Here is a 16,538-nt window from a genome sequence, read left to right on the forward strand (position 1 = left end):
GACCGCTGAGGTGCTTCCGATGCCACGTCGGGCATCATGTGGGTGTCCGTTGCACCTCGGAGGTCGACCGCAGCGCCCTCTGTTTCCGCTGCGGTCAGCCCGGTCACAAGGCCGTAGAATGCAGCGCCACGCCGCACTGCTCTGCATGTGCGGCTGCTGGCAAGCCAGCCGAACACCGGGCGGGGAGCAAGACCTGTGCCCCACCCGCCAAGCCGAGTAAGGGCAAGGGTCGGCCGTCCGTCGTTGCCACCGCTGTCACCTCCGCAGTGGCCACCACCGCAGCTCCTGCGGCCGCCGCCGCCCCCAACGCTGCCGCCGCTGTCGCCGTCGCCACTGCTGCTGCCGCAGCGCCCGTCCTTGGGCCTCAAGAGGAGGAAGACGTGATGGAGTGCTAGCCTGGCTCCACTACGCTTCCTCCAGGCGAACATCAACCACTGCGCCCGTGCCCAGGATCTGTTGCTCCAAAGCATGGCGCAGTGGTCGATCAACATCGCCGTGGTCGCTGAGCCGTACTTTGTCCTTCCCAGGGATGACTGGGTCAAGGACCTTAGCGGCTCAGTGACCATCATATCGTCGGCCGCCGCTGGTACTCCTTCCCTCGAAGGGGTGAAGAGTGGAAGGGGTTGCGTCGCAGCACGGTTCGGGGAGATAGTCGTCGTGGGGGTGTACTTCTCCCCGAGCCGAACTCTCGCCGAGTTCCACAACTCCCTCCTGGAGTTGTCCGTCGTCGTCGGAAGTTATTCCCTCCCCGTGATAGTGTTAGGGGACTTCAACGCCAAGAACTTGGCCTGGGGTTCCCGACGCACAGATGCACGGGGTAGGATGGTGGAGGACTGGGCGCTGGAAGCAGGCCTGGTCGTCCTCAATCGGGGTTCTGTCCCCACGTGCGTACGGATGCGGGGCGAGTCAGTGGTGGACATCTCGTTCGCCAGCCCCGCTCTGCTGCCGCGTGTCTTTGACTGGCGCGTGGAGGAGAGGGTGGAGACCTACTCCGATCACCGGTACATCCGGTTTGACGTCTCCGCCCAGAACCCTAGCGCGCCGGTCCTGCAGACCCCGAGTGGTCCACGTTGGGCGCTGAGGCACCTGGACCGGGAGCTTCTCCTGGAAGCCTCAGTCGTGCAGGCCTGGGTGTCATCACCGGACAGGCCCGCCGACATCAACGACGAGGCGGAGTGGTTCCGGGAGACCATGTCCGAGATCTGTGACGTGGCCATGCCCCGAGCCCCGCCAGGACGCGCCCGACGCCAGGTGTACTGGTGGTCTTGCGAGATCGCCGCCCTTCGAGAGGCGTGCGTCGCTGCGAGGCACCTGTACACCAGACACCGCAGGCTGCGCATCCGCCCTCCGGATGCAGAAGCCAGGGAAGCAGAGCTGTACGAGGGTTACAGAGCTGCGAAGACCGCCCTCCAATTGGCCATCGTCCAGGCCAAGGAGGTGGCCAATGCGGAGCTGCTGGGGTCTCTGGACAGGGACCCGTGGGGGCGCCCGTACAAAATGGTGCGGGGCAAGCTCCGCCCATGGGCCCCCCCGCTGACCCAGAGCCTTCGGCCTCAGCTGGTGGAGGAGGTGGTGAGCGCTCTGTTCCCTTCGCGCGGGGAACACTCTCCCCCGCCCATGTCTCTGCAACCCGCGGTGTCAAGTACGGACCACACTTCCGACGACGACGATGTCCCCGAGGTGACTGGGGTGGACCTGAGAGTGGCGGTGGCTAGGCTGAAAGCCAAAAACACCGCCCCAGGGCCTGATGGCCTGCCTGGCAAGGCCTGGGTCCTGGCCCTTGAGGCTCTCGGGCCTCGACTTAGGGGGCTTCTCAGCGCATGTTTGGAGAGGGGCCAGTTCCCACTTCGTTGGAAGACAGGGAAACTGGTCCTCATACGGAAGCCGGGGCGCCCTGCGGACTCTCCGTCCGCATACCGGCCTATCGTGTTGCTCGACGAGGTGGGCAAGCTCTTTGAGCGAGTTGTCGCACACCGCCTCGTCGCGCACCTTGGGGGGATAGGGCCGGACCTTGCGGACCACCAGTTCGGTTTCCGCAAGGGGCGCTCAACGGTGGACGCCATCATGCGCGTGAGAGCTCTCACGACGGGGGATGCTGTGTCCCGGGGGGGGGGTCGTCTTGGCGGTGTCTCTTGACATCGCCAACGCCTTCAACACCCTTCCCTGGAGTTGCATCAGGGAGGCACTCCGGTATCACCGGGTGCCGACCTACCTTCGTCGCGTGGTCGAGGCCTATCTGTCGGATAGGTCCATCATTTACCCTGGTCACAACGGGGAATGGAACCGGCGAGAGATGTCGTGCGGTGTTCCGCAGGGGTCGGTACTGGGGCCGCTCTTGTGGAACATCGGCTACGACTGGGTGCTGCGCGCCGACCTCCCTAGCGGCGTCAGCGTGGTCTGCTACGCTGACGACACGCTGGTTCTGGCACAAGGGAGGTCGCACCAGGAGGCGGCCGACATAATGACGCGCGGGGTTGCGATAGTCATCGAGAGGATCCAGCTGCTGGGACTGGAGGTGGCCTTGCACAAATCCGAGGCCATGTGCTTTCATGGGCTTCGGAACGCGCCACCTTCAGGCTCCCAAGTCACGGTGGGGGGGGCTACCATCGGCGTCGAGAGGGCGATGAAGTACCTGGGACTCGTCCTCGACGGCCGGTGGAGCTTCGTCGAGCACTTCCGACGTTTGGGCCCCAAACTGGAGAAGGCAGGTGCTGCATTCAAGCGGCTCCTGCCCAACCTGGGAGGCCCGAACGCCCCCTGCCGTAAACTCTACGCGGGGGTCATGCGGTCCATGGCCCTTTACGGGGCCCCGGTATGGGCACGTTCGGCACGGCCGCGGGCTGTGCACTACCTGAACGTGCCCCAAAGGGTGATAGCCATTAGGCTAATCCGGGGGTACCGCACGATCTCCCGCGAAGCAGCTGGCCTACTCGCTGGACTGCCACCGTGGGATCTGGAGGCGAGGGTCTTCTTGCGCCTGTACGACTGGCGCGAGGAGGCTCAGCGCCGGGGAGAAACCCCGTTGCCGCGGCAAGTTGTCGCGCAGCGGGCGGAGCTCCGGCGCGATCTCATGGTGGCGTGGAGGGAGCGACTATCGCAACCCAGTGCAGGGCACGCCACCATCGTGGCGGTAAGTCCCCTCTTTGAGGAGTGGCTCGGGAGGAGTCACGGCGCCCTCACGTACCGCATGACGCAGGTCCTCACCGGACACGGTTGTTTCGGGAGGTACCTGCACCGCATCGGTCGTGAGGAGGCGCCCGGGTGTCACCATTGTGCGGACAGCCCCGAGGACACGGTGGACCACACAGTCCAGGTGTGCCCCGCATGGGAAGGGCACCGCCGGGTCCTCGTCGAGGCTTTGGACGGCGGCGACCTCTCGCGTCCGGCCCTGGTTCAGGCCATGGTCCGGGGCGAGAGGGAATGGGATGCCGTCGCCTCCTTCTGCGAAGCGGTCATGCTCGAGAAGGAGGAGGCGGAACGCCAGAGAGTCCGCACCTCTCATCCCGGCCGCCGCGCTGGACCAGGTAGACACCATGGGCGCCGGGTGTCGCGAGATGACTCCCGGCCACCGTAGGCGTGGGTCTGTGGGCGGTGAGTTCGGGTGGCTCATCGTCCCTCTGTCTTCCTAGACGACAGACCCGTGTCGACGGCGCGCGTTGTTCCACGCGCTCCTCAAAGAGACGTCAGCAACCCCAGCGGGGCCCAGCAGGGCCAAGGCCTGCCGGGGCTGCGGGTTGTTCGAAAGAGATACCGCGGCCCTGGTACATAAAAGGCCTATGACGGAACACGACGATTTTAGTCAGTAAGAGTCTGACACTCCCTCACCGCTGCTAACCCACAGCGGGAGGGGTCATTTGATGATTTTACGTCGATAAAAAAAAAAAAAAAAGGCTAGAAACGTGAGAACCTAGTTTACACTTCTAGGCTAGTGTTAAAAATATTTACATTAGCCAAAAAGCGTGACCTAACTCAGTTTTGCATAATATTTACAATTTGTTTCAAAATAATGTGGGTATTTTTTTTTTATTGTTATTATTTGCATGGAAAGGAGATCATTCATTTCGTACCCAAAACTGAAAATGCCGGCCAGAGTAAAAAAAATGTAGATTCTCGTAGAGAATAATGCCTTGAAGATTTTTTACTATTACAAGAATCGTCTACAATTAACCCCCAGGCTGCTATTGGACTTTGAAAATACAAAAAAATCCCACAATGTCTGAACAATCACATTACGGCCCCAATCTGGAGGAGGCAGGCGCTGCCTTCAAGCAATTCCTGCCCAACCTGAGGGGCCCAAAAGTTTTTTTTTTTTTTTTTTTGATGGGAAATCATCAAATGACCCCTGCCGCTGTAGGTTAGCAGCGTGAGGGACTGTTAGACTCTTACTGACTAAAACCCATCATGTTCCTTCTTAAGCCCTTTATATACCAGGGCCACGGTAACTCTTTCGAACAATCCCGCAGGCCCGGCAGGCCTTGGCCCTGGAGGGCCCTGCTGGGGTTTTGCTGACGCCAGAGTAAAAATATCGCAGATTCTCAACGAGAATAATATCCTGAAGATTTCTTACTTTTATAAGGAACGTCTTCGTTTAACCCTTAGACTGCTATTTGAGTTTAAAGTGTGCGTACCGTGAATAAAAAATCTATACTGGAATGTTACGAGAAATAACGTCTATAGTATTTTTTTATTATTAAATAACTGAATGTCTACGATTACCCCCTCCCTATGCTACACCGAGGAGACTTACTGCAATAAGTAAGTCCCATCATGTTCCTTCTGACCATGAACCAGGGCTGCGGTAACTCTTTCGGACAATCCCGCAGCTCCGGCAGGGTTTGCTGCAGGGCCCAAGGTGGTTGTCTCCAAATAGACAGAGGGACGATGAGCCACCCGAAACTATAGGGCCAGGTGGGAATGGGATGCTATCGTCTCCTTTTGCGGATCATTTATGCTAGAGGCGGTAGAACAACTGAGAGCTAGCGCCTCTCATCCCAGCCGCTGCGGTGGACGTGGAAAATACCACGGACGTCGGATTTCGAACGACTCCTGGCCCCCGTAGGCGTGGGTCTGTGAGCGGTGAGTTTCGGGTGGCTCTCTCATCGTCCCTCCGCCTCTTTGGAGACAAAAGGCCCGTGTCGGCGGCGAGCGTTGTTCAATGCCTTCCTCAGAGAGTCAGCAAAAACACCAGTGGGGCCCACTATGGCCAAAACCTGCCGGGGTGTGGGATTGTCCGATAGAGTTACCGCTGGTTTGGGTATACGGGTTTAAATCAGTAAGAGCCTCATCGGTGTAACAGGGGGTATCTAATCGTAGATGTTCGGTCAGTTAAAAAAATACTGTAGACGTTATTTCCCGTAACATTCACTTCCGTTCGATTACTGGAATTACTTCGATTTCGGTTTTTATTCACCGTACGCACATTTTAAACTCAAATAGCAGTCTAAGGGTTAAACGAAGACATTCCTTATAAAAGTAAAAAATCTTCAGGATATTATTCTCATTCAGAATCTGCGATATTTTTACTCTGGCGTCAGCAAAACCCCAGCAGGGCCCTCCAGGGCCAAGGCCTGCCGGGGCTGCGGGATTGTTCGAAAGAGTTACCGTGGCCCTAGTATATAAAGGGCTTAAGAAGGAACATGATGGGTTTTAGTCAGTAAGAGTCTAACAGTCCCTCACGCTGCTAACCTACAGCGGCAGGGGTCATTTGATGATTTCCCATCAAAAAAAAAAAAACGTTTGGGCCCCTCAGGTTGGGCAGGAATTGCTTGAAGGCAGCGCCTGCCTCCTCCAGATTGGGGCCGTAATGTGATTGTTCAGACATTGTGGGATTTTTTTGTACTTTCAAAGTCCAGTAGCAGCCTGGGGGTTAATTGTAGGCTTTTCTTGTAATAGTAAATAATCTTCAGGCTATTATTCTCTACGAGAATCTACAATTTTTTTTCTCTGGCCGGCACTTTCATTTTTGGGTACAAAATGTTCGAGACTTGAATGATCTCCTTTGAGAATGCTAATTTTATTTAGTTTTTTTTTGTTTCATGAGGTTCAACTGAAAAACTCATTCCGATTAGAGTTAGGTATTGGTATAGATTGCTAGTATAAAAAGACGCAGGATATTTCTCGAGCCTTAGCACTTGGGAAATTTGGTGGGTTTTCCATAAAGAAGAAACATTATCAGTACCAGTGTTTAGTTGCCACCTGTACATAAATACACAAAGATTTTTACTGAACATTTGTTTCACATAATTATCATCTATATTATCTTTCGCAATGTCTTCATACGTCAAACGAGTTAGCAGGCCTATTAGTGACGTTTTAGAGTTCATTGACCCTGGCGTGTGATTCTTTATGGAGGTTAACAGCCTAGGTAGATTTCAAGGCCTATAGACTTTGTTCTTTGTTACAATCAATCAAGTGTGGTACGTTCCGGCCTCCAAGGCAGTTGGAGTCACTATAAACTAGTCTAAAATGTGGTAAATGAGTCACTCGCTTTGAAAAAAATTCTACATCAAAAAGCACTCAAAGTAAATTCACTCACACATGCAAAGATATAAGGAGTATAGATATGTGTTACGCACAGACACAGCGAGCTAGAGAGTTTTAGAGAAGGTAACTCTCGCCATCTATTATCACAACAATTAAGGCAGCTATTTTAATCTGAATTACACCACCATTTGTTTCAGTCAGAATACAAAACACTCACACAAACAGATAAAGCATTACCTACGCTACGTTATTTGCAAACATTCCCCAAGCTACACATATTTCCAAGAAAATCTACTCAAGCTTAAAATGACAAGGACCTTAAAAAACTTCAAAAAACCGTAAGTGGTATAACAAAGTATATGAATGATTGCGAGTTACCGGCCGTCCGGCAAATGAGGCCCATTCATTATACAGATAGTCGGTTTTACTTTTATTGTCGACTAAGTGAGAAGGAATAGCATCCTGTGGACGGGGCGACAGCAAATTAAGTACGATTATTTTGTCGTCAAGTTATGTATTGTTTTGATTTTTTTGAATTGTTGGTGTATGGAGCGCTTTATTTAAGTGTTTTAGAATAAGTTATCAATCGTAATTACAATATTAATCGAAACTACATCAACTTAACAAATGAATACATCATCTTCAATTTTGTGTTACTTAAAGAGGAAATATGTGCATTCCTCGTTATTATTTTTGGATGTCAATATTGGCTATTATAACTATTGTAAAACTGGTTATGTATGTAAAGAAAAGTAACGGAAATGCCCAACATTCGCGCACATTTTCTCCGTATAATTAGAGGACATTTGTCTTTCATGAAAATATCAACAAAAAACAATAAGAGAAAACTTTTAGCTCTCGCCTAGTGTGTCACTGCTCACGAATGCATTCGAACCGACAAGACAACGACTTTATATATTTAGACCCGACTTCTGAAGTTGTTGTCCTAAAATATTTAGGTTAAACGGCTAATTTTAAAGTTTTTAAAGATACTTGTCTCTATTCATTTTAGTTTGTATCTTTTATCGTTTTGCTCTTAATTGTTTTTCTTTATTTTGTGCTTGTTTGAGTAATTTCCTGGATGAGAGAAAGTGAGTGTTACTTAATTGTTTTTTATAGAGTTCATGGGATCAAAGGTTGAAACGCAACTCGTGCATGAACGTTGAGAGGATAATGAATTTAGATGAATTATTCCCTTAAAAGTAAAAAAATGAATAAAGAAAAAATATGTGAACAAAAACATTATTACGAAGTTTTTTTTATTATTATTTAAATGTTTCGTTTATCATTTTATTGCTCGAAGTTCTCATCAATTTAAATATTTTAAGCAGGTATCATAAACGTTTTTGCCAACCATCCAACTTAGTGTTGTGTGGGAAAAGTGCGCAGGCGTCATCGCTAATTTAGTGCAAACATGCAGATGCGCGCGCGTCGTTTTGTTGCACCGTCCTGTTTGTTTCGGCGCATTTGTGCATCTGTGCATCTACCCACATTCTGTTATGCAACCCATCCGGTGCAAGTAGTTAATTGTCTTTCTAATGTTAGTGGTTTTGTTTTGTTTGATGCAGATTATTTAAAAAATTACAATTTAATGTGAATGGGTGTGAAAGGCAGATTGAATCTGACCTTAGGACTAACGTATAAGGGGTGAATAAATTATTTTAAACTAAATACAATATAATAAACGCAAAGGTCTTGTTTCATTTAATTGGTATAAACCCACATTTACTTCCGAATTCCCCTTGAGAGAGGAAAACTACGCATAAAATGGAGTCATTTGTACACTGCCACTACTTTCGTTTGGCGTTAAATCCTGAACACACTTAAGTATTACAATAGGTAAATATATTATACGTTTGCACTTCTCACATTTCACGAATTAATTTTGTATACCTACTCTGCAATAGTGAACTACCAAACACAAAACTAACAGCCAGTTTATTTCCCTCCCAAAAGATACCAGTTAACCGTATCCACCAAACAATTACAGTTCACTAAATAATTCCCACCCAGGCACAAAACACTAAACGATTTACCAACTGAAATATCCAAAATCATAAGCTAAGTTAGGCTTAAGTTAATATCTGGGAAGATGCAACGCCGTTCAAGTATCACTTTACTTAGTCCCAACTTGAGCTAGACGGTACAAATAACTTATTTAGCTTTACAAAGCTGTAGTTCTGCCACTTAGTCTATTGTGTTAGTTTGTCAATTAAAATTTTGTATTGTTGCTCATTCAGATGGGTTGTCTGGAGTGGGCTTTAGTTTGCCGTCTGTTTTGTAGGTACTGTAAATGGAAATTCATATGAGTGAATTTTGTAACGGATTCACCAATTTCACCCTAAAAACCTAGAAATAATGAATTTATATAACATTTAAACGCTAAAAAAAACATTTACAACGACTTTGTCTGTCTTTTAATTTTTTTTAAAGTCCGTTCTAAAATTTGTCCATTAGTCCAAACCAACTGAATTTCAAACTTGGAAAGTCACTAAAAATGTCCGCCATCAAACGTTCTGGGCCTTACTACAAAAACTTTAAACCCTGTTTTACACTTGTCTAATAAAATTTTGGCTGCAAAATGAACCATATGTCAACGTCATAATTTGACATTTTTTTAGACAAGGCATAAACTGACGTTTAAAAGTTTTTGTGGTAAGACGGTCTATATTTAAAAGGGTTCAATCTTCAAAGGTAAGATAGTAAATCAAATTGTGTCCTTCCATCCTGAGGGAAGGTAGTGCAATAGTCTGACGTCACGCATTGCGTGTCATGTGTCCTTTATAACGTTTACTGCTCGATAAATAGGGATGTGGAAAAATTATCGATGTTTGTGTGGTGGCAGATTAGTATTAGATTATTTATCGAAAATAGTTTATAAATTAGGACTCACGATACATATAAATTATTAATTTCAATTATTGTTTTCGTTACTTTTTTCATATGCAAATATGAAAAAAAAACTGTTAACTCTTAGGTGATGAGCTTACTATTGGGAACATGTTAAATCTTATTTATTTCTTTCTATCGATACAAACCTAATAGATGTGGATACAGCTCTAGCTATAAAGCTATGTGACATTACTCCATAGTACTAACGTACGTAGCATGTATGTAAGGGGAGTTCAACACGGGATGATGGTACATAATACTTGAATATTAGCCCATTTGAATCAAACTAGTGGACGCACCGGACTCTTGTGGCCTTACTACAAAAACTTTAACCACTGTTTTACACTTGTCTAAAAAAAATGTGGCTCCAAAATGAACCGTATGTCAACGTCATAATTTGTCATTTTTAGGGTTCCGTACCTCAAAAGGAAAAAACGGAACCCTTATAGGATCACTTTGTTGTCCGTCTGTCTGTCTGTCTGTCTGTCTGTCTGTCTGTCTGTCTGTCTGTCTGTCTGTCAAGACCCTTTATCTCAAGAACACGTGGACGTATCAAGCTGAAATTCACATGAAATACTCAGGTCTATTGTCCCTTTAAGCTGTGAAAATATCAAACTTCTAAGCCAAGCCAATCAAAAGATACAGCCGATTATGTCGATATTTTCAACAAATTTTCGACACTCGCAAAGGAATCAAAACCTACAGGATACTTCCCGTAAACTCAGACTCTTGAAATTTGGCATGAAGCATTGTCATATAATGCAAATATAGGAAAAATTACGAAAATCTCATTTTTTTAGTTATATAATGTAAAAAAAATATTTTAATAAAATGAAACTTACTACCTTATTTCTCACAAACGAATAAAGGTATCAAATTGAAATTTATACAAAATACCTAGGTCTATTGTCCCTTTAGGCAGTGAAAAAATCAAACTTCTAAGTTAACGCGATCAAAAGATACAGTTGTTATACCGACACCTTAGACGAATTTCCGTCACACGCTAGGGAATCAAAACCTACAAGTGAACTCAGAATCTTGAAATTCGGCAAGAAGCACCGTTATATAGTAAAGAAAAGGGAAAAATTGCGAAAATGATAAATTTGAAGTTACATAAAATATTAAAGTATTATCAAATCAAATCAAATACATATTTTCCTCATTTCAATGGGGAATTTAAACGACCAAGTTTGACGGATTTGAGAAAACATTTCTTTTTAGTAAAAGAGTATACTCGCCGTTTATTTCCATTGTCATCAGGTCAGGATCTGATGATGGAAATCCCGAGAAATCGAGGGCAACTATCAGAAATTGTAGGCATGCATAGGATTAAAACTTGATTCTCAGATGTATGTCTGGTGATACTATCAAACAGTGAAGGTTTAGAGCTTACCTGATGATGGAGACGTGAGAAAGTCGAGAGAACTCCTCAACGGTATGTTTTAGTAACGTCGTGTTTGGGCTTATATTATTCGTATTGACGAGAACTTTTCACAAAAGTTTAAAATAAAAACTTTTTACAAAAAAAAAAAACAACTTCTAAAAACAACAAGAAAACTGTCTATATGCCTCGGTCTAGATCTCGGTGGTTAAATAAATATAGATGCATTCTCTAGACACCGACTTCTAGACCGATGCACCTAACATCTTTTTAATTTCTTTGTTTTCTTGTTGCTTTGTTTGTAAAATGCTACAAAATAAAATAAAGCCGACTTTATAAAACAAAGAAAAGGACAGAATTACACTTTTGTCAAGGCTCTAGAAACGTAAAGCCAGCAGCCCCGAATCCTACACTCTAGCAGTCGTTGTTACAATTCGACAGTTACAAGTCGTCAGGCAGTTTCGAAAAAAACCTGAAACTGGGGCTCGTTAGGTGATTAATCCCTCAAAAATAAAAGATCCCATCAGTACTGAATTCTCATCACCTAAAATAAAATAAGCTCCAACACAAGGTTACGTTATAAATTGTAAAGGAGTTCCCATAACTATATCTGATCTTTGCTATCGATCCCACAATGGCAGTCAAACTTATCTATGTAGAAAGTCTTCGCCAATACGAATAAAATAAGCCCAAACACGTGGTAGTTGCAACATACCGTTCAGGAGTTCCCTCGACTCTCTGTAGTCTCCATTATCAAATCAGCTAAAAACCTTCACTGTTTACCAGTACCCTCAAAAATACACTCACATGTCTGGTTTTGACTCGATGCGTGCCTACAATATTCAAGAGTTGCCCTCGATTTCTCAGGGTTTCCAGATCCTGGTCAGTTCTCATCAGATCCTGGTCATCCGAATTGACATCCTCCTTCTTTATGAAAAGTCTTTAACAATAAAAACTAGCATTGCAACCTGTACAATCCTCTGAAACTGCTTGTCTTTTATATTTTTCAAACGATCCTGGACATTCGTCTCCATGGAATTTTGATAAAATATTTATATTCAAAGAAACGTCATACCATTCTCCAGTTTTTACAAAATGGGTCAGATATGCCCAATGACCTTAATTAGCTATTTTCAATCAGATTTCTGAATGATGAATACAAAATGTTGTATATAAATAACTTTAATAAAATAACTTTTACAAGGTACTGGCCTACTATTTTAGTTATATTATAAAATAAAAAATATTAACTATTTTGGTCTCACAAAATAATCATAACTATGATTGTTCTAAACTGAACGGTTGGCGCGAGACTCACTTTTTATCTATACAGGATTTGTACGGAACCCTCGGTGCGCGAGTCCGACTCGCACTTGGCCGGTTTATTTTAGACAAGTCTTAAACTGACGTTAAAAAGTTTTTGTGGTAAGACGGTTGGCGTTTAATGAGCAAAATTATCATTGTATCAAACGGTAACGTGCGTATAGAAATTATATTAAAAGAGAAAAAATAACTTACTGCGCTTAATTTAAAAAAAAAAAAACCTGCTAATATTATATTAGTAAAAAAAACTGCCAATCGCAGGCATGATTCTGATAACTAAATGTTGTTAATAAATCATCTACGTATATATGTTATACAAGGTGTTGATTTGCATTTGTGCCATACTTCAGGAGGAGGTCATAAAATACGTAAATACTCGATTGGAATTACAGTGGACGGGAAATAGCTAATATGTACTGCTTTTTTTGTCATTGTAATGTCGTAGTATTTCAGAATTAATCCAATTTTATGAATGAAAATTATGAATGATCGTTGCGTATGCTTTGTGTTTGCGTTTGTGTGAAGGCACAGCACGGTTTTAAGGCCAGTAACACACGCGCCAAGTTCAAATACGGCTAGATGACATTGGCGGAATTCCGAAAAAAAAAAAAAAAAAATACGTACCAATTTTTTTGTTGATTTGGGTCGAGAATCATTAGCATAATTACGTCCTTGACTATGGCACGGATGCAAATCAACAGCTTGTATTTCATTTAATTACAATTAGGTAACATTTATTCACATTCAAGACACAAATCAAAACGCGTTTGAAAAGTAGGTACAAAAAAATAATCGGCGCCACATTTAAATCACTATTTTGGAAAATTTATAATGTTGTTGCGAAACTCGTGGACTAGATAAGTAACTTATCAGCAACGACATTGACCGACAACCCGACCTATAAAAATATCAAAATTAAACTATTTTTTAGTTTTAGAAATCTCAAAAATTAGGCAATTAAAAACTAAAAAATTACAAGGTTACTTATATCTTAGATAGCAGAAACTGCGAATTGCGCCGATTTATCTCGAGTTTCGCATATTGCGCACGATTCTCCAAGCTGATTCGAGAATTATACTTAATATTTATTTACAGTAGTAATTAGTTTGTTGATATAGGTTATCAGTACATGTTGTCGAGGTCATGAATCAGGAAATTGTGGCACTTATCACCACCTACTTATTACGCCTCATTTAGTTTTTTTATTACTTAATTTATGTGACGATCGGTCCGTTTAATGCCTAAAAGGCTACGTTCCATTGCCCTTTGGCAAACCTTGAGCTTGGACTTCTGACACTCCGTGAGAGACCAGGTTTGTGCACCGTAGGTTAGGACGGGCAAGATACACATGTCGACTAGCTTTCGCTTGAGTGAAAGGGGAAGGTCCCCTTTCATGTAATGCTTCATGGACCAGTAGCTTTTCCAGGCGTTCTCAATGCGACGGTCGATTTCTCGCTGTTGCCTGTTTTCGAAAGAGACTAACTGGCCCAAGTAGATGTATTCGTCGACATAATGTAGAGCTTGCCCGTCTACCTCGACCCTACGTTTCGTGCTGTTGGTCATTGTCTGTGTCTTATTCATGTTCATTTGAAGTCCAACCTCTCGGCTTGCCATGCTCAAATCTTGGAGCATTTGTTGGAGTTCCTCTGATGTGGACGCAAAAAGGACGATGTCATCAGCAAACCGCAAATTTGTAAGCCTCTTGCTCCCGATCGCGATACCTTTTGATGTCCACGGCACAGTCAGCTTTTTGAAAACTTCCTCCAGCGTACACGTGAAGAGGTTTGGTGATAGTGGATCACCCTGTTTCACGCCTTTCTCTATGTGGAATGTTGGACCTGGGGAAAGGAGCTTTACTGACGCTGTACTGGCTCTGTAGATTAGCTCCAAAAGCCTTATGTAGGTCTCATTTACATTTTGTGCGCGTAAAGATGTGAAAATCGCTGTGTGCTTGAGACTGTCAAAAGCCTTGGAGTAATCCACAAAAGCCAGATACAACGGTTTGTGGTATTCATTGTATTTCTCTATTATTTGATTTAATGTGAATAGATGATCGGTTGTGGAGAAGGACGGGCGGAATCCGGCCTGTTCGATTGGTTGATGTTGGTCTAGGTGTTCTCTAATGCGGTTGTGTATCACTTTAATGAATAGTTTATACAGATGCGAGATCAGGCTTATGGGTCTGTAGTTGTTGATGTCTGTCTTATCGCCTTTTTTATGGAGAATAATTATATTTGAGTGGGTAAACTGGAGCGGTATCTGGCCAGTAAATAAAATGGAGTTGAAAAGGTTTGTAATATGGGGTATTAGGGTGTTCTTAAACAATTTGAGAATCTCAGTACTGATACCATCGTCTCCGGGGCTCTTGTTGTACTTCAGGCTTTTTAAAGCCACATCAACTTCACCGCCAATAATGGGAGAGATGTCAGGACGGAGGTATTCGATTGGTTCAGAGAGTCTGGATGAATCAGCATACAAGGTTTTAAAGAAGTCGGTGCAAATGTGACTTATCTTCTCTCTACTGTATTGTTTGATACCGTCTCTGTCGCGCAAACACGTCAGCCATGTTTTGTTTTTTGAAATACCATCCTTTGCCCATCTCAGCGATCCACCCCGTTCCAAGGCAATTTTAATTGATTTTGTGCTGTGATTCCTCAGATCTTTCCGAATATTTCTCTTTACTCTCTTGTCTAGTTCTCTGTATTCGTCTGTTTGCCTAACTGAGTCTCTTCTTCGATCTATTAGTATTAGTGTGTTATGGGTAAGTTTGTTGGTTTTTGGTCTTTTTATTTTAATTTTATTGGTAGCTGTTCTTATGCTTTCTAAGATGGTATCGTATTGTTTCTGTGCGTCGCCTGTACTATTGTGCAATAAACTGAAACTATTTTTAAGTTCTAGTTCGAAGTCTTCGTAGTTTCCAAGTAAAATTTGTTTGTTTAGTGTTTTTATTCTATTTCGGAAGAGATGTTGCCTATGAATTTTAAAATTAAATGTTAATTTTGCCCGAAGAGGTCTGTGATCGGAAGAAAATTTGATTTTATTTATAATTCCTACATCTTTTATTATGTATTTGCAGGAAGATAGTATAAAATCAATCTCATTTCTGGTTTTGCCGTCTGGAGAAATCCAAGTCCATCTGCGCTGTGGCTTTTTTGTGAAGAAGGTGTTAGAGATACTCAGCATTTGCCCGAAAGCAAATTGGAGAAGACGGCTGCCCCTTTCATTGCGAGTGCCTAAACCGTGTGGGCCTATAATTTTGCCGTCATCATGATGTTGTCGAGCACCAATCTTGGCATTGAAATCGCCCAATACCATATTAAATGTGCCTCTGTTGTCATCACAAGCCTTGTTCAGCAGGTCGTAATAATCTTCAACCTCATCATCAGAATACGCAGATGTTGGTGCATATGTCTGGACAAGAGTTAAAGTTTTATAGTTCGGCCATTCAGAGAATGCGTTCCTGACACGTCGCGATTGAACTGACGACGTAACTACATTCATTGATTATTGATATAATAATGTTGTTTTAATGCTCCTCAATTGTTAAAACGGTAAACAACCAGCAAAAATATTTTTATCGTAACTGCAACGCCATTGCAAAGTTACGTCGTCAGTTCAATCGCGACGTGTCAGGAACGCATTCTCTGAATGGCCGAACTATAGTGTTTGTTAGTCTGAACTTGATAACGGCCACCCTCTCTGAATAACCTCTAAATTCTATTATATTATTTTTCCACTTTTTAGAAACCAGAAAACCTACTCCATGGAGACCGTTGTCAGTACCAACGATGCCTTTTAGGCATTAAACGGACCGATCGCATACGGAATACCGTGATACGTTCCAGAACAGGAGTCGCGGATGTGGGCCAAATGGTGGCGACATTAAAATGGAACTGGGCCGGACACGTCAGCCGAATGCATCCGGAGAGATGGGCCACTATTATCACCCAGTGGACACCTCAGGATGGACACCGCAGGCGGGGTAGGCCCCGGAAGAGATGGCGTGACGAACTAGACGCCTATCGTCCGGATTGGTGGACACGATCGAAAGATCGGGAAGAGTGGAAGCGAGATGGGGAGGCCTTTGCCCAGCAGTGGGACACTACAGGCTAGATATAATAAATAATTTATGTGACTGTGGTTGAGAATGGTTATGCACAAATTCAGTCCCGAAAATATCTTTGTTTCGTATGGGAATCAAACATGCGACTACAACAGATAAACATTGAGTCTGCAACCTTGCAATGCATACTTCGGTTCGGTACAGTTCTCGTGAAATAAGTTTGCCCCTCCGAAGCCAGCCATTGGACGCTTCGAACATATAAGTAGCAATATTTTTGTGCCAAGCTTGTAACTAATTTCTGGGCGGCAAAATTATTTGACGAGAACGGTAGTATTCTGGTTACAATTTCACAGTTTTTTTAAATCAGATTTAATTAAATTTTATTTAAATCGGTTT

The sequence above is a fragment of the Helicoverpa zea genome, chromosome 12, assembly GCF_022581195.2.
Source record: "Helicoverpa zea isolate HzStark_Cry1AcR chromosome 12, ilHelZeax1.1, whole genome shotgun sequence".
NCBI lineage: Eukaryota > Metazoa > Arthropoda > Insecta > Lepidoptera > Noctuidae > Helicoverpa > Helicoverpa zea.